The 23,754-nt window shown below is 47.0% G+C and overlaps 1 long non-coding RNA gene across 1 annotated transcript; it reads right to left on the bottom strand.

Moving 5' to 3' along the window:
- Positions 1 to 16,852: 16,852 nt before the first annotated feature.
- On the bottom strand, positions 16,853 to 23,185 carry LOC135299719 (uncharacterized). The gene is made up of 2 exons (XR_010361660.1): positions 22,390 to 23,185; positions 16,853 to 21,281 (listed from the first exon to the last, which is right to left on the bottom strand). It is a non-coding gene; the product is annotated as an uncharacterized LOC135299719 (long non-coding RNA).
- Positions 23,186 to 23,754: the final 569 nt, after the last annotated feature.

The raw sequence follows: 23,754 nt of genomic DNA, 5'->3' as shown, positions 1-23,754 counted from the left end.
GTTTAGATTGGATATTTAGGGAAAAATTTCTTCATGGAAAAGGTGGTCACGTGTTGGAGTCCTCATCCCTGGAAGGATTTAAAACCTTGTGGATGTGGCACTTGGGGACATGGTCAGTGGTGGCCTTGGCAGTGCTGGGGGAATGGTTGGACTGATTGATCTTTGGGGATTTTTCCACCTTTAATGACTGTATCTGCTGATGGCATCATCTTTGTTCCTGCTGAGTGACACCAGGACCTCCCTGCTGGCCCATGGGTGGGACAGGAGGTGTCTACATGGCTAAGAACTTCATCAGAGCAGAAATCCCTCCTGGTTTTCCTCTGGTGATTTTTAGCCTGTTTCTCTTCTTCCGAGCTGCCAAGCCCTTCTTCACCATGGAGGGCTGGAGAGCAACTTCCCACAGTGACAGGAAACTTCTGTCCAGGGAGGTTTGGAGTCCCCATCCCTGGAGGTGTCCAAGGAACACCTGGATGTGGCACTCAGTGCTCTGGGCTGGTGACAAGGTGGGGATCGGTCACAGGCTGGACTTGGTGATCTTGGAGGCCTTTTCCAACCTCAGAGATTCTGGGATTCCATGAAAATCCCTCAGGAGAAAGCCCACCTCCCTCCCCCCTGTATGTTTCTGTTTTGCTCTGATCCAGTTCTGCCACTCAGGCAGAAGCACCCCATCATTTTGGCATCATTTCTTCGCCCTTGAAATGTGGGTGTGCTGGGCGAGAAGCTTGCAGGAGAAAACATGTGAAAAAGTGGAAGGGAAGGTTCAATCCAGGATCAGTGAGGGGTTAAAGCTGTGGGTAGAGCCAGCCCTTGCACCCCCTCAACCTCTGCACGGCGCTCGCCAGTTTTATCTCGGTTTCGCTTCTATTTGCTGTTGTTGTTTTTAATCATAAAATGACTATTTGTGCAATGCAAATAGCAGAGCCTGCTGTGAGCCACTTAGCAGAGCCCAGAAATGTCACTCTCCGCATTCATCCAGCCTCTCCCATGCTGGGTTTTCAACAGCTGCACTGGGGCGCCGGCCGCGCTCTTCCAGGAAAGCGCGATGTCACTCATCCTTCTCTGCACCTCCCTGCTTGTCCCCTCCTTGCTTGGGATTCAGGCTTCCACAGCCTCGTCCAGGAGGGATAAGAGGTTGTGGCCACTCCAGGCTTTCCCTTTTTTTTTTTTTTTTTTTTTTGTTATGATGCCTCAGGTTTTAGCTTTTCTATTTGTCAGATTCTGTGCTGCTTTAGTGTGTGGGTCTGGGCTTCATATCAGGGGATGGTGAGCTCTCTGCACAGAGCAGGGGGACAAAACAATTCCTGCTCTAGCTGGGGACCAAGGACAAATGATCCAAATCTCAGGCCCAAGAGCACAAACAACGTGGGCTGGAGAGAGAAAAACAAGAAGGATGGGACTGCATGGGCTAAAACTGTAGTTAGACAATTAACCCCAATGCGCAAATGGACCAGAACTTATAAAAATGTGAGACCCTGTGACTGGTGTCCTTTTTGTGACCATTTTGGTTCATCATGGATGTGGCCCTGGCTGGGCTCTTGTGCTGCCCAAGGTGGATCCATTGAAGCTTTTTAATAAATCCCTACTTTAACTCTGTCCAACCTCTGTTCTAGGTCAGCCTTGACAAGGCATCAATTATTAACACTCAAACATTTGAACGTTGAGAGGCTTCCAACAGCTCCAAAGAGTTAATCCATACTGGATGGTCAGGTTCACTTCCTGACATGGTGGTGTCCAGTCAAAGGTTGGACTTGAAGCTCTTGGAGGTCTTTTCCAAGCTTTGTGATTCCATGATTCTTCACCCACAGGGTGCCCCAATGGCAGGATGTGCCCTGGATCCATCCTGTGTGCATGGGATGGTTTTCTTTGCAGGACAATCACAGAGTTTTACTCTTTATTTGAGGAATTTGGGGGTTTCAAGCTCAATTTTTTTCACAGCTGTGCTTTATGAGCACAAGATTCTGTCCTGCCTTCCCTCATGGCATTTGGGATAAGTAGTTTGGGACCAGGGTGGAAGATGCCCCCACAGCACTTAGCCCATCTCAAATACTGGAAAACCTGTGTTCTCTCTGCTGACTGAAAATGTGAAAATCCTCACTTTTTTGCCCGGTTTTATTTCTTAATCTGAGCACTTTTCCTTGGGTTTGAACCAATATTTTAATTCAGTTCCATGTTGCTTCTGTATCTATGGCTCCAAAAAGAATTTAGGCACAAGCACCACTTTGATATCAGCCTGAAGACTTTCCCCTCATGCTTCACACACAACCTCTGTCTGAGAAATCTCTAAACCACTGCTTGCCAACAGTCAGGGCAGAGGATAACAGGGGACTGCTGCTTCCTTGCTCTCCCTACAAATTTAATCTGTGTCTGGAGAGGACAGGTGCCATCCCAGGGACACTTGTGCTATCAGCAGGCTCTTGACTCACAATCCCAGACAGGCATTCCAGTCTGCTCAGAGCAGATAAATGCAATTTTAAAGCACCCTGGGCAGCACTCATTCTGGCAGCCCTGTGTGGTGGCAGTGTGAGGAGAAAAGGAATTGCTTTGCCTTTTGTGGGCTGCAACGGCAGCAGCTCAGAGGTAAAGTGGATCAAGTGGAAAACCCCCACAAGATGAGAGGAAGAGGCCATCTGACACCCCTGCAGCATCCCTGCTGTGGCAGCCAGCCTGGAAAAAGGCGGAGAGGAAGAGGGGGGAGGCTTGGGAAGGGCTGAGCTGGCAAAAAAACCCCAAAAAAACCCCAAAAAAACCTGTTGGGGTGCAGAGGATTTGGGGCAAGGAAGGTGGAGGAGGTCAGGAGTTGTGATGGGAAGGAGATGATCTTTAAGGTCCCTTCAAACACAAACCATCATGGGCTGGGCTCTTTCTCCAGGCAGCACTGACAGAACCAGAGGTCTCAGTCTCAAGCTGCACCAGGGGAAATACAGGTTGGATATCAGGAAAAGGTTTTTCACAGAAAGAGTGATAAAGTTCTGGAATGGCTGCCCAGGGAGGTGGTGCAGTCACCATCCCTGGGTGTGTTTAACAAAGCCTGGATGTGGCACTGGGTGCCAGGGTTGAGTTGAGGTGTTGGGGCTGGGTTGGACTGGATGGTCTTGAAGATCTCTTCCAACCTGATCATTCTGTGAATTCTGTGAATTCTGTGATTTTGGGATAAAGAGAGCACCAAAGCAGAGCCAGGCTGGATCCCACTCCACACGGGGATGTGACATTTTTCCTGCTGTGGCACAGGGAATGAAGTGGATGGAGCCAAGGGAATAACTGCAGAGGGGTAACAGACACCTGGGAGATGATCCCCAGAGGGTCTGTGAGGTGTCAGGAGACCCTGGAGAGATCCAGAGTGGCAGAGCCAGCAAAGCCTTTGGAAAAGGAGGATGTTCCTCCTCACCCTGCTCCTGACAGAGCCCTGGCTGGAGCAGAAGGCAGGAGACTCCTGCCAGCCCCTGTCCCTTTTATACAGGTGCCAAAACAAGCCTGTCTTCCTTTTTTTTGTGCCTAGCTTATGTCAGGAGGGCTGAAAATGCTGTAAAGCATGGAGGAATGTGCCAACAAAGCTGCTGCCAAGCGGAGCCTCTGCAGCCCTGGCACTGCTGCTGAGCACAGGGTTGTATTTGCAGGGGGTTTGGGGGGAGATAAGAGGTTTTCCCTTATCAGTAGCCAGGTTTTTGGCAGGACAGCCTGGCTGGCTCACGTCCATGCCCCCTGCCTGGGGAGGGCAGCTGCCTAAGCAGCCAGTTTGGGTATTTCTGCAGGGTTCCTCCTGCCTTGGTTTAATTTCTGAGCATCTTTCACTGTGTTCTTACACAGATTTGAGTTTCATCATCCTGGCTTTGCCCTGGTTGGGATTTGGGGAAAGCCATGAGCTGGTGTGATTGTTTTTCCTCCTTCTCGTTAGCACTGCTTGGAAAGATCTGGATGTCTTGTGGGATGCTCATGGAGCAACTCATCATTGCAATCCCTGAATTTATTGCATCCCTGGTTTTCCCACTCTTCTGCAAAATTCCCAGAGCCATCAGGCTGCACCTGCAGGATTAAAAGGAAGATTCTTTTTTCTGGTTTTTGACAGCTCAGGCTGCTTTGAAAGCCCTGTACTCTGGGAAGTCCCCACTGCTCATCAGGATTAAGAGCACAGTCCCATAGAGGTGACCAAAAATTTTTACCATGGATGTTGGAATATCATTGTTATTATTCATGTTCCACTAAGTGGCATCATATCCCTTGTTTCTATTCCCTCATCTTAGCTCTGTCTCCAAATATTGAGAATTTTCTTTATCAAGCAGACAGAAAATAATAAGGGAGGAAAAATCTTTGCCAGTTGAAGGCAAATGTGTTTTTCGAGGAATTTTTTCCCAGTTTCTTGCTGAAAAAAAAGGAGAAGCAGCTGCTTTGGAAAAAAAGAGAAACATTTCATTTAAACTCCCCTCCTGGCTCACTCCCTTTGCCTGGGGTTGGGAATGCACAGGCTCCTGATGCTTCAGGTCCCCCCAGTGCAGGGCTGGCTCTGTTCAGGGTTCAGCAGCCACTCTGTCATTCAGGTCCTTGCACTGAGACCTTTCTAATTTGCAGAAAATGTTTTCAAAATGAAATTTTCACAGCGAGTGGGTTTTGGCAGTGAGAGGCTGCCAAAGGGACAGCCTGGGCCTTTGGGGAGAGGGAATGAGATTCCACAGCTCCAAGATGTTTCCAGTTATGTGTGGCCAGTGATGGGCCTGGTTTGAAATGAGTGACCCTGTGCTGGTCTCTGCTCAGTCCAGAGAGCCAAAGAAACACTGCAGAGGTTCTGTCAGGCATCACCCCCATGGCTCACGTGGTTCTGGAGCAGAGGAAGAGAGGAAAAGAAAAGAGGAAATGCCTTGAAATTGCAGCAGGGGAGGGTTAGGTTGGATATTAGGGATAATTTCTTCATGGAAAGGGGTGTCCAGCCCTGGCACAGCTGCCCAGAGCAGAGGTGGTGATACCTTAAGGAGCTGGAACAGAGGCTAGAGGGAGTTAAGAGGAATAAAGAGGATATTTAGTGATATTTATTTATTTCCCTTCAAAGGCCACACCCTGGCAGTACCACAGCCACAGTCCTGCCCAGATTGCTCTAAGATGGAAGCAAGAGAGAGCTTGGTCATGAGATCTGACATTTTTATAAGTTTTAGTCCATTTGCATATAGGAGTTAACTGCCCAATTAATGGCTTCAAATGATGAAGTTTCATCCTCCTTGCGTGCCTGTTCTCCTCTTCTCACGCTGTTTGTGCTTTGGGCCTGAAGTTTGAAGAGCTTGTCCTTGAGTGTCCAGCTGGAACAGGATTGTTTTGTCTTCACCCCCTGTGACAAGATCCTAGTGACACTTAATATAAATCTAAAGCTGCACATCAAAACAGAACAGAAAAACTTAAACCCAAGATATCAGTGGGGTCCCCATCCCTTGAAGGATTTAGAAGCCATGTGGATGTGGCACTTGGGGACATGGGGCAGTGGTGGCCTTGGCAGTGCTGGGGGAATGGTTGGACTCAATGATTTTAGAGGGTTTTTCCAGCTGAAACAACTCTGTGATTCCATGATTTGGCTTATGCATGCTCACCAAAGAACCAAGTGAGGATGAACTCTGATACACAGGAAATTGTGTCTGTCCTTGCTGAGCAGCTCTTACGTCAGATGAGTAAAAGAGATTTAGATTAGAAATTAGGAAGAAATTCCTCCCTGTGTGGATGATGAGGCCCTGGAACAGGGTGCCCAGAGAAGCTGTGGCTGCCCCTGGATCCCTGGAAGTGCCCAGGGCCAGATTGGACAGGGCTTGGAGCACCCTGGGACAGTGGGAGGTGTCCCTGCTCATGGCAGGGGATGGAATGGGATGAGCTTTAAGGTTCTTTCCAACTCAAACCATTCCATGGTGTTTGAAGGGTGAATGAAAACGTTTTCAATGGAAATTGAAGGAAAAACCCACACCAGACTGACCAAGGGCTTCACCAAAAAGTGATGAGCCAGCACAGGCTGGGCAGCTCCACTGACCATCCAAGAGAGGCAAAGGGGCTTGCAGGAAAAGGTGAATTTTCAAGGGTTTAAAATTTGCCCTTGAAAGGGTTTCAACTGGCAAAGGATTTTTGCCCTTTGCCCTTGAAAAATCTTTGCCAGTGGAAGGGTTTCAACTGGCAAAGATTTTTCAAGGGTTTAAAGCAGAGGGAGAAGGTTCTGCTGTGGTTGTATCTGGGACCTTTCCTCAGCAGGAAGCCAGACAGGAAAACACCACAGAATTCCTTTCCTGGAGATCCAGCAGCTCACAGAGGGTGAATCAGGAGCCTGGAGATGGAGGTGGGACCTGAGGTGAGACAGGAGGGGGCACAGAGGCTTTAGGGAACTGAGGCCAGTCCCTTCTTCCCTGTTCTCACAGGGGAAAACAGTGCAGAGGGTCAGGACACACAAACCTTGACCTGACCACTGAAACCCCCTTGCAGGGAGGTGTTTTGCAGGTGCAATAAAGGCAAATTTGCATCAGAGGAGCCCAGAGGAGAGGCTGGGCCAGCGACACTGTGCAGAACCAGAGCCCTGATGGGTTGTCAGAACCCAGGATGTTCCTCTGACTGCCCTGGAGGCTTGAGCCCCTGCCAGGGGGCTCAGAGACCTTGGCACAGAGTCAAAGACTGTGTGCCTTTGATTTTAACCCATGGAAAAAATTACCAGCTTTGTATGAAGATGTGCAAGCCACGAGAATTTAAGCAGAATGATATTTAATTTGTCACAGCATGAAAAAAGTAGAATTTTGGGGTTTTAGAATGGGGGTTCAGGAGGCAAAATTGAGGGATTTGGGTGTGCCCTGTCTTTCCTCCATCTCCTTCTTAGCCTCCATCTTCTGTGTGATGGTGACACTTTTAGATTGGTTTAGAGACAGACTGTAACATAGGTGATAGGTATTGGGAAATTATTGTGAATAAAGTACACGTAGTTCTTAGTATAAAATGTTAACACCATCCCAAGGGCAGGCACTGTGCCTCAGCCAGACCTGCAGGACAGATCTCAGTGGGTCAGAAAAATAATGTAATAGATAAGGAAAAATAACCTTGAAAAGCAGAACTGACAAATCTCGACTTCTTCGGCTGGAAAAAAGAGAATTTCTAACACCTTGGGGTCATCTTGACCCGAGAGACCTCGTCAGTTGGGAGGACAGAGCCTTGAAATTCCAGGGGCAAGGATGGAGGCTCCAGGGATGGAAGAAAACCTGCCCACACCAGCTGAGGCTGCTGTGGATTTGATCCTCGTTATCCACAGGAAAGGGAATTTCTCCCTTCAGGCAGAGCTGTAGGTGGGTGTTTGAAGATCAGGCTGGGATAAACAGAGCTGTGCTGAGCCCACCTTGGTTCCAGGACATGTAACAAGATAAAAATGCCCTGTTGGGTTGGACATCCCCATCCCTGAGCCAGGGCTTTGCTCATCCTGCAGAGCAAGGAGGAATTTCAGGCAGACAAACTCTGCAGAGCCACAAGAAACTTGGGATTTCAGTTTGTGACCAGCTGTGGGCTCCCAAGCCAGGTTGTGGATCGTGGTCCTGCAGCTCCCACATGCACAGTCATTATTGTATTATTTTCTTTTACTTTTGCATCCTTCCAGACTCAGGGAATCTCTTGGCTTAAAAGCTGGGAGCAGTTTTTTGGTGGTTTTTTATATAAAGAGCTCAGCAGGAATCCAGAATTTAAGAGACAAGAGAGAATTGCTCACTCTTCAGATATTGGCAGCAAGCCACTCTTCCAGTGTATTTCCCTGGAAAGAGGGGAGGAATACTTGGAAATAAATCAAACCCAGTGTTTTAAAACCCTCCAGATAAGCACCTTCACACCTAAAGTAGCTGTGGGATGGCTTTTCAAGCCAGCAGCTTTCCTCACCTGGCAGATGCAGGCAGGGAAATCCAGAGCTGGAAAGCCAGCACTGGGCATGGCTGATTCTGAGAAAATGTTCTAGGAAAATGTGCAATTTTGTGGGTCAGGGTCACCTTGTTGTGCTGTTTCTACCACACCTGCTGGGCTGGGGTCAGTGTCTGAGGGATGCTGCTCATCTCTGTGTTTCCAGAAATCCCAGCTGGGGAAGGATTTGTGTCCTGGGGCTGTATTTGAAAGCAGGAAATGTAAAAAAATAAGCAAAAACCAAGCAAAGAAAGAAAGAAAGAAAGAGGTGAGTAAGTGATTCTCCACAATGTGTTAATTTGGAGGTCTGTGTAGGTATTTTGAAGGGGTTTTTAATGGTGTTCATGAAAAAAAAAAAAAATTGAAAGCTGGGATTTCTGCTTTCCCACCTGAGACTATAAGGTCATATGGGATCATGGATTCATGGAATGGGTTGGGTTGGAAAGGACCTTAAAGACTTCTAATTCCAGCCCCTGCCATGGGCAGGGATGCCTTCCACTATCCCAGGGTGCTCCAAGCCCTGTCCAGTCTGGCCTTGGACACTTCCAGGGATCCAGGGGCAGCCACAGCCAATCTGGGAATTCCAGCCCAGCCCCTGCCCACCCTCCCAGCCAGGAATTCCTTGCCAAGATCCCACCCAAATCTCCCCTTTTCCAGTGGCAGCCATTCCCTGTGTCCTGTCCCTCCATCCCTTGTCCCCAGTCCCTCTGCAGCTCTCCTGGAGTTCTTTTAGGCTCTGCAAGGCCACAGCAAGATCTCCCCAGAGACAAATCACAGAGGTTTGGCCACTCCAACCAAACGTAGGCTGTGGTGGGTCCAGCTCACCCTCTCCACCAGGAGCTGCTGGGGTGCCAAGGAACTTCAAGAACAACAGAGGAAATAACACATCAGACACCTCTGTCACCAGGTTGCCTCATCCTGTGCATCGCTGTCTTTGATGACCTTTCTCAAGAGCTTTCTCTTAATGAACAGTTATTTTTTGCTTGTGACGTTTCCCTTCAGTCATCGTTTCCTTTGTTTGCCTTTGCTTTGTTTTGTCATTTCTTTCAGGTGAATTCTTGAACCAGAAATGAATCAACTTCTTTTTATTTTTTTATTTTTTTATCAAAAGCACGAAATGTCCCGCAGAGATTGGGCACATTCTGCTTTCTGAGCTCAGTGCTGGCACCGCACCCATGAGGAGGATGTGTTTGACGAGCTCCTAATGACACTGCAAAGAGCTGTCCCCTGCTCCTGGCTCCAGTGTGACACTGGAGGCTTTGAAGCCTGGACAAGTATTTAATTGACATCACTGAGCTGGCCCGGTGTCACCGTGCTGGAGCTGTCAGAACAAAGTGAAGGAACAATGGAAGTGACCTTTTTGTTTAGAGGATGTTGGAGTAGTGGGAAGAACAGCCAAGAATTAGAGAAAATGGGATTCCTGAGGCTTTTCCATGATTTTATACCCTGTGGCATGAGGTATGGAAGGGGCTCTAAAGGTCGTCTTGAGGGCAGGGACACTTTCCACTATCCCAGGTTGCTCCAAGCCCTGTCCAAGCTGGCTTTGGACATTTCCAGGAATGTGGCAGCCACAGCTTCTCTGGGAAACCTCTGCCAGGGCCTCTCCACCCTCACAGGGAGCAATTCCTTCCTAATTTCTAATCTAAACAGCTAATATCTAATTTAATTTAAAGCCATTAATGTCTTTATATGCTGTATCCCAGAAGAAATGAGAAGTGCTGGATATCCAGTAAGGCTCTCAGTGCTGGGAAAATCTCCAAACACAACTTTAGGGGTGAAAAGATTATTGACCAAACCTTCAGTTCCTTGAGGCCTGTTTGCCAAAGGCAGAGAGTCCAGGGGATCCATGTGGATCCCACATCAGGCTCCCAGACCTGGAACTAAGATGTGACCACCACCAGCAGAAGAGGCCACCAGGAGTGTGATGACTGATAAAAGGGTCCCCTTGAGCTAGGTCTTATAAGCTGTTGGAGATTTATATCACACCCAAGATAGCCACTTCAGATGGCATAAAATTAGCAGGATGGCTTCTGTGGCAGTGTTGGAAACAGAAAAGTTTTAATAAAAGGCAAAATAACAAAGCTCTTTACAGAGAAAAACCAAGCCAGGGCAAGAGGTTCTTGCTCCTGGTAAAACACCTCACAAAAGTGATTATTTAATTTAATTCTCTTCTTTTTCTAGTAAATTGCTTAGGCAGGACTTCTTGGCTTCTGTCCAATTGGCTAATCTTGAGGTGAAGTCCCCAAAGTCCTATGAGGTGTCTTTTCATCCAATTGAGGAGAGAAACTTCTGGCCCTTTTTCTTTTTTAGGAGACAAAAGATAGTTTTGTCACTCCATGGACAAGAAGAACATTCCTACAGATGACAAAGGTACCTCCAGCTTGCACTGGCCATGCCACTGGTGGTGTCTGCTGGTTTTGTGCTGGTTCCTGTCTCCTTTCACCCTCCCTGACTCAGAGCAGCCAGGGCAGGCTGCTAGCACAGAAATGTGCTGCTGTTTGTTTTTACCCATCCCTGCTTTGCGAGGATGGAGCGTGTGGGAAGAGCAAATGATCTGTCCTTGCAGATTGGAAGGGAGGGAAGAAGTAAACAGGATTTTAAGGCAAGATCGGGCTTGAAAACAAGCAAGCCTGGATTTTAAAGAATAATTTGGCTCAGAGGTGACTTTATAAGGAAAATGGGTGGTTTTCATCCCTGGCACAACCAGGAGAAGAGAAAGCCAGGCAGGAGAAAGCTCTGAGAGAAGTAGCCAGGCCTTCTGCAAGGGTTAAGAGGAAGGATCCTCTTCCACGGGGGCCTGGCCATCAGCACAGCAGGCACTGGCTGTGCTTGGACTGGGATCATGGAATCACCATGGAATCATGGAATGGTTTGGGTTGGAAGGGACCTTAAAGCTGCCATGGGCATTGACATCTTCCATTATCCCAGGTTGCTACAAATCCTGTCCAGCCTGGCCTTGGACACTTCCAGGGATCCAGGGGCAGCCACAGCTTCTCTGGGAATTCCATTCCACGGCTTCACCACCCTCACAGGGGAGAATTCCTTCACAAAATCCCATCCATCCCTGTCCTCTGGCAGTGGGAAACCATTCCCCTGTCCTGTCGCTCCATCCCTTGTCCAAATAAGAATTTCTTCCTGATATCTAATATTGGATCATGCAGGGTTTTGGGACACCCATGGATGCTTTTTTCCAAGGGTTTTGCCCCCTTTAGAAGGGCTGGGTGAGTCCTGGATGCTCCAAAGGAAAGGTCTGATCCTGGCTGGCATCAGCTGTGGATTCAATGTTCTCAGGCCAGGACTATTTCATTGGATTGATTATCCTTGCTGCTGTAACCAGCAGCTCTGTAATCATAACTCTTATTCTTTATGGGTCCCCACAGACCCATTAAACCCCATTGTAATCTCTAGGATCCCTGGAGGATAAGAAAATTAATAGCAGTGCCTGTGCATCACAGTTACCACCAGGCAAAACTCAGACATTCCTTTTTACTGGAAAGTTCAATTCTCTGGAAAACAGTGATTCAGAATTACCAAATCTTAAGAAAACAGGAATACTGGAATAAAACACCAGAACTCCTTTTCTCAGCTGCTTCAAAACCTGCACCTTGAGCTGTTCTAAGGGAGACCAGACAATTTTTCTTTTAATTTACTCTTAGTGTTGTGTTAAAAAAACCCACCACAACCAGCTGCTGCTCTAATTAACATGGAGTGAAACAGCTTCTTTAACCATCTAATTCAAAATGTCAAACAACTCCCAGCAGCGAGACACACCTCAAACAAGCAGATAAGATGTTTCATTAGAGCAGGAGCTGCTTGCAATATTGTGGAAAACTGATAGCAGGCGAAAAGAAAAGCAGAAAAATGAGGAGCTGGAGTGGGAGGCAGGCAGGAGAAATCCTCAGTGAAGTTGGCACCCAGCTGTTGTCCCAGGCAGATTGTTAGGTGCAATTTTTTTTGTTTCCCTGGAAAATTGATTGATTGCCAAGAGAAATTTTCAGTCTTGCTAAAACTTCATTTTTTCTGAGAAACTGCAGTTGTGATAAATCTGCAGCACCCACAGAACCTGTGCTGGGAGGTCCATGCACACCCCCAGGAGATCAGACAATCAATTTTCTGCCCATTTTTCAGCCAAAGAAACAGCCCAGGAGTGACTGAGTCTCTTCTTCAGGGGGTTGGAGCTACAGGTTGGTCTTTAAGGCCCCTTTTCAGCCAAACCATTCCATGATTCTGTGATTAATCCATGTTTAATCACAGGCTTGTAGGAGCTGCAGCTCCTCCTATGGAGCAAGAGCTTTGAAAATATTCAGAGGACAACCTCTGCTATGAAAAAATCTCAGGTAAAGTTCATATAATCATAGTCAGGGTTGAAAACAAGAATAACTAATGTAGGAAAATGGAAGAAATAGGAATAAATTCCTGGCTGTGAGGGTGGTGAGGCACAGGGTGCCCAGAGAAGCTGTGGCTGCTCCATCCCTGGCAGTGCCCAAGGCCAGGTTGGACAGGGCTTGGAGAAACCTGGGACAGTGAAGGTGTCCCTGCCCTTGGCAGGGGTGGAATGAGATGGTCTTTAATGTCCCTTCCCACCCAAACCATTCCAGAATTCTGTAAATGTTTAAAGCAGAATTACTACCCATGGAAAGGAAAATGAGTGGAGGCTCCAAGGCACTCCTGACTTTGGCCCAGGACTGCATCTCCAAGCCTTGCAGGCAGCACTGAAGTGAGAACCAGGACCTCAGCCTTATAATGACACTTACAGCTGTGGGAAATATGGAATTATAGATTTGTTTAGGCTGGAAAAACCCTCTGAGATCATCCACCCCAACCATTCCCCCAGCACTGCTGAGGTCACCATGGCCCCATATCCCCAGGTGCCACATCCACACAACTCTTAAACCCCTCCAGGGATGTTTTGCCAAGCTGGACTTGAACTTCTGCTCTGCTTTTGACCCTTGGTGTCCAGTGAGGGCTCCAGATGTGGCTGTGGGTTGGGTTGAGTGTGGATTTATGGTAGGGGTCAGAAGCTCTCTCACAGCCTGACCCCCTTTATACTATTTTATTTTTTTCCTGGAGGCTTTCTGTCAGAGAATTTTTAGAGGGATTCCTGCTCTACTGAAGCCTGTGACTGTTTGTAGCTCCTGTGCAGGGCAGCAAGGGTCAGAGAGGGGTTGGCACCACAGATGGGGTGACAAAAAGGCAGGAGGAATCTGCACAGAGGTGTTTGGCTTGGCTGGAGGTTGTGGGAGAAGCTGGGAAGGCAGCTGGAGAGCTCTCCCCGTGGGAGGGGAAGGGTTTTCCTCCCTCCTTCCCTCAGGGGGTGTTTTTAGAGTTCCACAGGTCTGGCACAGACAGGTTTAATGGGATCACAGATTATCCTGTATTGTATTTGTGTTGCCCCCAGATGAAGGAAGGAATGATGAGTCTGACTCAATGTTCTCAGAAGGCAAATTTATTATTTTATGATACTATTTTATATTAAAGAATACTATACTATACTAAAGAATACTGAAAGGATATTTACAGAATGCTAAAAAGATAATAATGAAAACTCGTGACTCTCTCCAGAGTCTGACACAGCTTGGCCCTGATTGGGGGTCAATTAAATAAATAAAATAAATAAAATAAATTATAATTTTAATAATTTTAATATTTTTAATAACCAGAAACTAATGAAACAATCACCTGTGGGTAAACAATCTCCAAACACATTCCACATGAGCACAACACAGGAGAAGCAAATGAGATAAAAATTGTTTTCCTTTTTCTCTCAGGCTTCTCAGCTTCTCAAGAGAAAAATCCAGGGAGAAGAGATTTTCCAGAAAATGTGAATGCAACAGATGGGACCCACCAGGATCATTGATCCAGCTCCTGTCCCTGCACAGACACCCCAACAATCCCACCCTGGGCATCCCTGGGAGTGTTGCTCAAACTCTCCTGGAGCTCTGGCAGCCTCGGGGCTGTGCCCATTCCCTGGGGAGCCTGGCAGTGAAGAACCTTTCCCTGATACCCAACCCAAACCTCTCCTGGGACAGCTCCAGCCCTTCCCTGGGTGCTGTCCCTGTCACAGAGCAGAGATCAGAGTTTGTGTGGGACCACCCTGGGCGGGCTCTGTGTCCCTCTGCTGAGCCAGCAGTGGTCACAAGCCACCCTGAAGCTCCCCCCAGTCCATCTCCATCCTCAGCTCTGCTCCCTGCTGTCCCCTGGGACACTCAGGGACACGGGGACAGCAGGGAGCACGCTGCACATAAAGAGAGGGCAGTGGTGCTGCTGCTCCGAGTGGAACCGAGCCTCCTCACATTGTTTGAGTAACAAACAGAGGAAATCTCTGTAATCTCTCTTCCCTGCCACTCCTAGGGAGCTATCTCGTGGCCTTTCCTGTGGAGTCCTCTGCTCTGCTTCTGCCTGTGGGAACTGCTTCCCAAATGGATTATTCAAGCTTGGAGAAGTTCTTCTCAGTTTTTTTTTTTTTTTTTAATTTTTTTTTCCACATAGTTCCCCTTTTGCACATCTCTCTTTCCTGGCAGGAGGAAAAGAAACAGAGGGATCTCCAGTCTCTGTCTGAGTTGGGATGCTCTGGCAGCTCCCCTCCTGCCAAAAGCTCACTTCTTGATGCTCTGATCATTGCTGACCCTTCTGAGCCAGAATTTCCCCCCTGATCCCCCTTTTCTCCAGGCTGAGCCCATTTCCAGCCCCCTCAGCTGCTCCTGGAACTCCAGCCCCTTCCCCAGCTCTAAAAGCACTTCAGGTCATGCCATGGCCACTGAGCTTTGGAGGGCAGCTGAGGATCCTCACTCCTCTCAATGCAAGCTCCTAATTAAATCCCTGCTAATTACGTCCCTGTCTATATTCTCCCCTTGAGCAGATTCCCATCCTGCTGTGCCTGTGCTCCCTCCTGCTCCCTGGTGAACAAGCCCTCACCCCAGCTGGCACAGAACTGCTTCTCTGTATGGTTTTGGGGAGGAAAAAGGTCTTTTTTTTTTGGGGGAGGAAGGTCTTTTTTTTGGGAAAAAGGTCTTTTTAAGCTTTGGAGGTTTAGGATGACCCCTGGCCATCCATGCTGGATGTCTCACAGCCTTTCCCAGCCAGTGAATTTCTCTCTCAGCAGCACATACCTGGATGTCAAACACCCTGGAAGAGAGGCAGGATTTGTTTCAGCTCCCCAGTTTGGCTGAAAACTTTGATTTTTTCCATTCCCTCTCACCCTTGCACCACTCCAGCACCTCTTCCCTCCAAGCATGACAGTTTGGGTTCAGCCTCTCAGCAAAATAAATCTCATCAAACCACCCAGGATGCTCCAGTTGTGATCTCATGGTGTCATCAAAGCTTCCTGACCAGCCCTGGAGCATCCCATGTGCCAGGATGACAATTTTTGCCTCAGTTTCTCAAAGATAAATATTCCCCATGTCTGTATTTTCTCCCCTTCCACCATTCCCAAACTGTAATTTTCACCCTTTTAATCCAAGTTTTTGTTTGATCCCCTCAGCACAAGCTCTCATAACTTATTAAGTTCCACCCTTTTTAGCTCAGGCTTTTTGTCTTTTCTGATAATTTCCAATTCTTCCCTCTGCAGAATCTTTATTTCTCTACCCATAGCAAACATCAGCTTCCTGCTCTTTCTTCAGTCCTAACAATTAGTGACTATATATATTTTTAAGAAAGGTACCCAAAGCCTCACATTTCAACTCCATCAGGAACATAATTCCCATCCATTGCTTCCTCTCCCATCAAAACCTGGTGTTGTCCACCCCCTGAGGCTCCCTCATCTTCACAGATTCCAAACAAATCCTCTTTTGTTGGGGTAAAGAAGGTGCCAGGCACGATGCCAGCAAACAGATCAGCGAGGCTGTCAGACTGGAGACCTCTCAAAATTCAATTTTCTAGGAAAACTCTGGTTTGTGGCAGCAAATCAGGGATGGAGGCGTGGGAGAAAAGGCACAGGGGCAGCTCCTGCTGTCAGGAGCAATTGTCCTGAGCTGCAATTGATTTCCTACCAGGAAAACTGGGGTTCCTCCCACCTGATTTTTGGTGTTTGAATCCTTTGTGCTCAGGAGGAGGAGCAGGCCCAGGTCTGTCACTCGCTGATTTAATTGATGTGATGCCACAGCTTTGTCTGTTCCCTGCAGGGTAAACAAAAAAAGCTGCTGGAAGAACTGCTCCAGGCTGAGCTCTGGATGGTCCCTTGGCATGGGAACATTTTAAACGTGGCTTAATAATGGGGAAAAAACCTAATTCCCCAAGCTGTGTGTTGGCAGGACATGAAGTGGGAGATGGGCAGCACAGGGCTGAGGTGGGGATGAACCCACAGGGCTGAATCCCTCAGGAGCCCCTCTGCTCTGGGGCCAGGCTGGGACAGCTGGGAATGCTCCCCTGGAGAAGGGAAAACTCCAGGGAGAGCTCAGAGCTCCTTTCAGAGCCTAAAGGGGCTCCAGGAGAGCTGGAGAGGGACTGGGGACAAGGGACAGAGGGACAGGACACAGGGAATGGCTGCCACTGGGAAAGGGCAAGGTTAGATTGGATATTGGGAAGGAATTCTAAATAGCATGATAAAATCATGGAATGGTTTGGGTTGGAAGGGACCCTGAAGATCATCTAGTTCCAGCCCCTGCCATGGGTAGGGACACCTTCACTATCCCAGATGGCTCCCAGCCCTGTCCAACCTGGCCTTGGGCACTTGCAGGGATCCAGGGACAGCCACAGCTGCTCTGGGCACCCTGTGCCAGGGCCTCACCACCCTCCCAGGGAACAATTCCTTCCCAATATCTCACCTAAATCTCTCCTCTTTTATTTACACCTTACTACTACAAAGCCAAATGTTGCTCCTGTCTTTCTAGACCAACTCCAGACTTACACTAAGACCCTATTAAGTTTTGTTTCGTCGGGCCAGGGTTTTATGAGCCTTTAAAAGAAAACTTAATACACACAAAGGATAGCTCAGCTATTACCTTTGGAGGCAAATAATGAGCAGGATGGCTTCTGCTGCAGTGTTGGAAACCAAACTGTTTAATAAAAGGAAAAACAATAAACAGAAAATCCGATCCAGGTACAGAGGTCTGCTCCTGGTAAAACACCTTCACAAAAGCCTCGCAGTTTTTTTGTCTTCTCTTTTTCTACCTGATGGCCCAGGCGGGATCTTTTGGCTCTCATCCAATTAGGTGACCCCAAGGTTTTAGTGAAGTCTCTGGGGTCCTATAAGGTGGCTTTTCACCTGATCGTTGGGAGAAACTTCTGGGCTTTCTTCCTTTTTTGGGGGACAAAGGCTAGTTTGTCCCTCTCTCATTGGGGGCATCCCCCTACACTCCTTCATCTCACCCTTTACTATACATTTAGAAAGAAAGAGGAGAAGGGAGTATAGATTAGAATGCCAATAATTTTTGCTGCCAATTCTCTATCTTAACTTTGGTGAAGTGTTTTTCCCGGTAAGCTTCAAATTTCTGGTTATATGTGTGACTTTTACATAGAGGTAGGTTTAACAACTTTTTTATCACAACAATAACTACAAAACTTTTTCAGTGCAAAACTTTCTTGTAAACAATTTTAACTAATGCAAACTTAGAAAACAGTCTTTGCTTCTATCCGTGGCTCAGTTGTTTGTGCATTCTTCTTCTGGTGCCGTCTGCTGCTCTCGGATCGGCTGCACTTGTGGCTTGACATTCTTTGCAGGGATCCATCGAAGACCTGTGTTTGTAGAAATGCATGCAAACCCCCGGCCCCATGTTACAAGAGGATGGGGTCCTGAAATCTGTCCTGTCTCTGGATCCTTGATGAAGACTGGTGGTCTTTCCTTGAGCTTTGCCTGACTGGTATTGCTGAAATGCCTGAAAATTGGTGGTACCTGCTCCATAAAGGAATTGTTTAAGAAGTTAAAAACATATACAGCTTTATTCAGCCTCTCTATTGTAGAAAGCACTTCTGTCCCCCCTTTTTGTCTTTCTAGTATCATTTTCAATGACCTGTGTGCTCTTTCTACAATAGACTGGCCTGTGGAAGAATGTGGAATACCTGTGGTATGTTTGATACCCCAAGTTTTGAAAAACTCTTGCAATTTATTAGAAATGTAGGTTGGTCCGTTGTCAGTTTTGACTTCTTGAGGAATACCTAGGGATGCAAATGCTTGTAAGAAATGTTTAATCACATCTCTACTTTTTTCTCCTTGATGTGCAGAAGCAAAAATTGCTCCTGAGAAGGTATCTATTGATACATGTATATGTTTGAACCTTGCAAATGACTGATATTGAGTGATGTCTGTTTGCCATATCTGCAGGCTATTTAAGCCTCGAGGGTTAACTCCTGTTGCTATTGCTGGTATAGCTAATTTCTGGCAATCTGGACATGACTGAACAATTGCTTTTGCCTGATTCTGAGAGATGTTAAACATTCTTACTAAAGCAGGTGCATTTTGGTGATAGAAAGCATGGCTCATTCTTGCTTGTTCAATAACATTAGGAAGTGTGTGCTGGATTGGCATGGCTAACAAATCAGCCATGGCATTTCCCTCTGCTAAGAAACCTGGAAGAGAAGAATGTGAGCGAATGTGCATTACAAAGTAAGGTTCTTGTCGAATGGAAAGAAGTAAGATTAACTGTTTGAGCAAACTATATAACTGATCATTAGCAACTTCTTTTAGCAGAGATCCTTCTGCTCTTTCCACCACACCTGCAACGTAAATTGAATCTGTTACTAAATTAAAAGGAAATGTGAATTTTGAAAAGACCCGTACAACTGCTGCCAACTCTGTAATCTGTGCAGAACCATCTACTTCCTCAATATCTGATTCCCATTTTTTTGTCTCTGAATTTTGCCAAGCAATCACAGATTTTTTAGACTTCCCAGAACCGTCTGTAAAAAATGTGATTGCCTCAAGGGGTACATTACTTCTTAAAGGCTTATGAATTAATTTTAAAGATGAACTTAATAGCTCATGTTTGGGACAATTGACTGAAATTTTTCCTGCAAAATTTTCCAAAGCAAATTGCATAACTTCTGAATTTTGAATTAACCATTCTAAGTAGATGGTTGTGACAGGCAGAAAGATTTCTGCAAAATCTCTTCCTGCAAGGGAAAGCATTCGAGATCTAGCCTTGATAATCAATTGTGAAATAATTTCAGGGCAAGTTGTTATAGTTTTACCCAATTGACGCGATAGGAAAACCCACTCTAAGATTATCAGATGGTCCTTCTTCTCTAGATCCCACTGGAATATCAAACCATGAAGTTGTGGACTCTCCCCTAAAACTGCAAACAAAAAAGACAGGTTAGGATTATACCGATGAGCCTGACGTGACTGGATGGCTCTCATCACTTTCTCTAAAGCATTTTGAGCTTCTTTGTTGAATTCTCGCGGTGAGTTTAAGGCTGTGTCTCCTCTTAACAAATCTGCCAGAGGAGCCAAGTCCTGATTTGAAAGGCCTAGTAGTGGACGAAGCCAGTTCAGAGTGCCTACAAGCTGCTGCACTTCATTCAAGGTCTTTGGATTTGTCCTTAGCTGGAGTGGCTGCGGAGTTACCGTTTGTTCTGTGATCCTGTATCCTAAATATTTCCAGGGAGGAAGTGTCTGTATTTTTTCTTTTGCTACAGTGAGTCCTGCTTTCTCTACTGCTGAGATGACCTGATCTGTTGTCTCCTGCATTGATGCTTGGTCCTTTGCTGCTACTAAGATATCTTGTTAAAATCCAGTTTCTAACCTGAGATGCCATTGTGATAAAATGTCCCGTCCCCAAAGAACTATATCAGCTCCTACAATGAATGGTCTTGTGGTGGCAACACGACCTTCAGGCCCCTCAAATGTGACTGCGTGCGAGCTTCGAAAGCTCTCACAGTGACCACCAATACCTGCCAGCTGATCCAGCGTAGGCACGATGGTCCAGTCCTGTGGCCATTTCGATCTCGATATCAGAGTGACGTCTGCTCCAGTATCTATCAGGCCAGTGAGGGTGATGGCTTGCCCGAGGTGCTTCAGGACACAGGTGAGCTGAGGCCGCCCGCGGCTGATGTGCCTGGTCCAAGCGATGACAGCTGTGTTGTTCTGTGACTCTGGTAGGAGGAAAGCTTGCGCTATGGTTAACCCTTTGGGTAAAAAACATGGAGGGTCTAGACACAAAGCTAAGACTGTAATTTCCTGTGAACAGGTGACAGACAGCACAGTTGGAATGACATAAAAACCTTCTGCATGGGATCTGCTCACTCCCACTATTAAGAACTGACGTGGTTGTGGTTCAGGTCCCAGCTGTCCTGTAGACACTGTGTGAGCAACAGCATTGGTTAGCATCACTGGCTGGGCTGTAGACAGCTCCAGTCTGGCACCTGGGGACATTGTGGTTGGAAGTCCTGCAAGGATGTGTTGCAGTTCTGAACTTGGTGGCCTGTGGTGGTCTCTGGCCTCTGGTGCAGTGGTTTTTGTATCATTGCACGCCACTGCTCCGTGCTGGGCTGCACGTTTCCCGGCAGATGGCACGAAAAACCCTGTGCTGGGTAAAAGCTGTTAGTATTGTGACAGAAACCTCTGCATCCACTGTTTCTTGGCAATGGCCTTCTGCGGGTCCTAGGACATCCCCTTTTAAAATGACCTCTCTGACCACACGAATGGCACGAGTCCCTTGGAATTTGTTGGTTCTCAATTGCACCTTTGAATGCTATTAAAGCTTCTGCTAGGGTTTGTGTTTGCCTTTCTACTGCTTTTTCCTGCTGCTTTAGGGTGTTTTCTTGAGCTGTTGTGATGGCACTGGCCAATACTTCTGCCTGCATGGCTGCTGCATGCTCAGGGGTGCTCAGGCGGTTGCAAGCATCTACTAGCTGTGTCAGGGTGGGCTCAGGATCCTGTGGTAATGTACGTAATGCCTTTTTACAGGTTGGGTTTGCATTAGAAATTGCAAGCCGTTTTAATAACTCTTGTCTGGCTCGGTCTATTGGAATCTGCTTTTCTAATGCCATTTTTAAACGGTCCAAAAACTTAATATAAGGCTCATCTATGCCCTGTTTTATTTCTGTGAAATCTAGTTCTGGCTTGTTGCCATCAGGGACCTGTAACAAAGCTGTTTTTGCTGCTTCTTTGACATCCTGCAATACTTGTCTACTAAGAGTTCGGGCTTGTATTTGAGGATCTGTATGAGCTCCTTCACCTGAGAGCTGATCTATAGTCAAATTTGCAGTAGCTGGAGTTCCTGCATAACCTCTTAAAAGGTCGTTTAACAAACGTTTCCATGCTAGTTCCCACAAAGAAAATTCTGTTGGAGATAGCAGGGATGTGCAAAGCTGTTTTAGATCATGTGGAGTGAATATGTTTGCTGTGAAGGTGGCCTGTAATAGGCTTCTGAAATAGGTAGAATCTCTACCATACAGACGAGAGGCTTTGCAAATCTCTTTTAACTCAGCAAAGTTGATTTGTTGCCATGTAGCCCTGGGTCCCGGACCTGCAGTGTATTTCACAGGAAAAACCTTCAATTTCGATGCAATTTCCCACTCTCCTTCCTGAACTGCATCCTTTCTTATCCTCTGCCAGGTATCTGTGACTCTCTGTGTGTTAAACTCTTCCTTAGATTGTTTGAAATTACATTGTGGAGCATAGGAATAGTTTGTTTTTTGTTCCGGTAAGTTATCGGACATGGGCGCCGCCATTTTGGACAGGGTCAGTTCCGGCGCATCACTTCCGGTTCCCACGCTCGGCAGAGAGGGGGTGTGCTGTCCCGGGCTGTGGGCGGGGAGCAGGGGCAGGGACACCGACCGGGCACCGCCTACAAAAGGGGCGCGTCCCTGTTCTGATGGGCAGGAGCTCAGAGACGAGCCACCCAGGGACTCCTGGGAGTCCGAGGAGCCACGCCCACGAAGGACAGAGCTGGGCTCGGGGCTATAATGGCGATTGCCACGTGCTCTATTGTTCTCAGACTGGATTCTATCGGCTCGGCTTTTTCCAGTTTTACTGTCAAAATTCACCGATTTTGAACGCCAAAGCAAGGTTTTGAGAGGAGATAGAGAGGACTTTGCTCTGGTAGGGTTTTTGGAAGACGGGTTTTGCAGACAAGCCTGGCCAGGGCTGGTCTGCTCCCCCCTGTCTCGGGATGGGGTCGGTGAGGCAGGCGGGGGGGCAGCTGGCCTGGCTGCCTCCCGGCCTCTCCACCGGGGTTTCTCGGCTGGGATAAAGGAAGGTTTTTGGGTCCCCTCAGAACTTCGCTTTCTCCTGTCTTCTCTGTCCTGCCTGCATTCTGCCCTCTCCCTGGTCTTTGCTTGCTTTTCATTTTCCATTATTACAAATTTCAATACCGTCCTGAATATTGGACGCAGCTTTAAGTTGGACTTCTTGTTCTTTTCTGTGTTATATAATTTCAGTCCAACTGAATCCCAGAAGTCTGGATCGAGTTTCTGAGACATGTCTGAGTTTGGAAACTCTTGTAAGACCCATTTTACAAGCTTTTTAAGCTGTTTTTTGTCAAACTGAATATCTTGGATTTCCAACTTATAGTTAAAATACGAAAAAAATTCCTGCTCAGCTACTGACAACCGATTTCCCATGGTGAAACTCACCGAGTCTTCTGGTCGTCCTTCTTGGTATAGACTTTTTCCCGGGTCCTGGGTGCAACAGTTTCAGCTTAGCCGATTCACAGTATCCTCTGAGGGTGTGTGCCGTGTGCTCCCGTCCCGTCTGAATTATAGCCTCTTCTTCACCGGTATGAGGCTTCGATTTGGGATTCCCTCTAAACCCCAAATCTCTTCTTCTGAGTTTTCTTTTTTAACGCGACAAAAAACTCAGGTGCAGGCCTGCTTCCCCAAAAACGCAAATACCAAGGAAAATTGTCCTATTTTGATTGAGGTAATCAAAAATTCCTAGACCATCTTCCTCAATATGAGAAATTCTGTCCCTGTTCGGGCGCCACGTATTAAGTTTTGTTTCGTCGGGCCAGGGTTTTATGAGCCTTTAAAAGAAAACTTAATACACACAAAGGATAGCTCAGCTATTACCTTTGGAGGCAAATAATGAGCAGGATGGCTTCTGCTGCAGTGTTGGAAACCAAACTGTTTAATAAAAGGAAAAACAATAAACAGAAAATCCGATCCAGGTACAGAGGTCTGCTCCTGGTAAAACACCTTCACAAAAGCCTCGCAGTTTTTTTGTCTTCTCTTTTTCTACCTGATGGCCCAGGCGGGATCTTTTGGCTCTCATCCAATTAGGTGACCCCAAGGTTTTAGTGAAGTCTCTGGGGTCCTATAAGGTGGCTTTTCACCTGATCGTTGGGAGAAACTTCTGGGCTTTCTTCCTTTTTTGGGGGACAAAGGCTAGTTTGTCCCTCTCTCATTGGGGGCATCCCCCTACACTCCTTCAAGACCCCCTAAAGGACAAATTTTCCCATAAGGCACCCAACACAGAGAAGAAAATATAAAATGTGTGTGTGTCAGGTGTAAGTAAAATATTCAATGGGGAATGAACCCATTTATAGAGTAAGAAACCCCTTCTTACAGGTGAGATGATAGGCAGGAAAGACTTGCTGAATTTTTCAGAGCACTGAATTTTCTTTAATTGGCATTTTCTTCACATGGACCTGTTGCTGACAGTCCCCAGGACAGAAGAACTTTGCTCCATCTCTGTTTTTTTTGTACTATAAAATGTTTCAGGCACAGGCTGAGGTTTATTTTGTCACCCCAGGTGGACACGATGGAGACATGACCATGAATTTATATTTTCTATTTCCTTGGATACTTTCCTTCTGGAACTGGACATTAATGAAGTCCACTCCCAGGCAGAATTGTCTCATTTCTGAGAGAGAAATCAGCCTCATTTGTGTGCTGAGAGATAAGGGAATGGATTTGGCTGGCTGTCAGTTCATTAACAGGCCACTGATGAATTGGTGCCACTCTCTGCAGGGTGTTCTCACCCTCCTGGGCACCTGCTGA

The sequence above is a fragment of the Passer domesticus genome, chromosome 4 (assembly GCF_036417665.1).
Source record: "Passer domesticus isolate bPasDom1 chromosome 4, bPasDom1.hap1, whole genome shotgun sequence".
NCBI lineage: Eukaryota > Metazoa > Chordata > Aves > Passeriformes > Passeridae > Passer > Passer domesticus.
The sequence above is the reverse complement of the archived record's forward strand: the minus strand, read 5'-3'. Positions and strand labels throughout refer to the sequence as shown.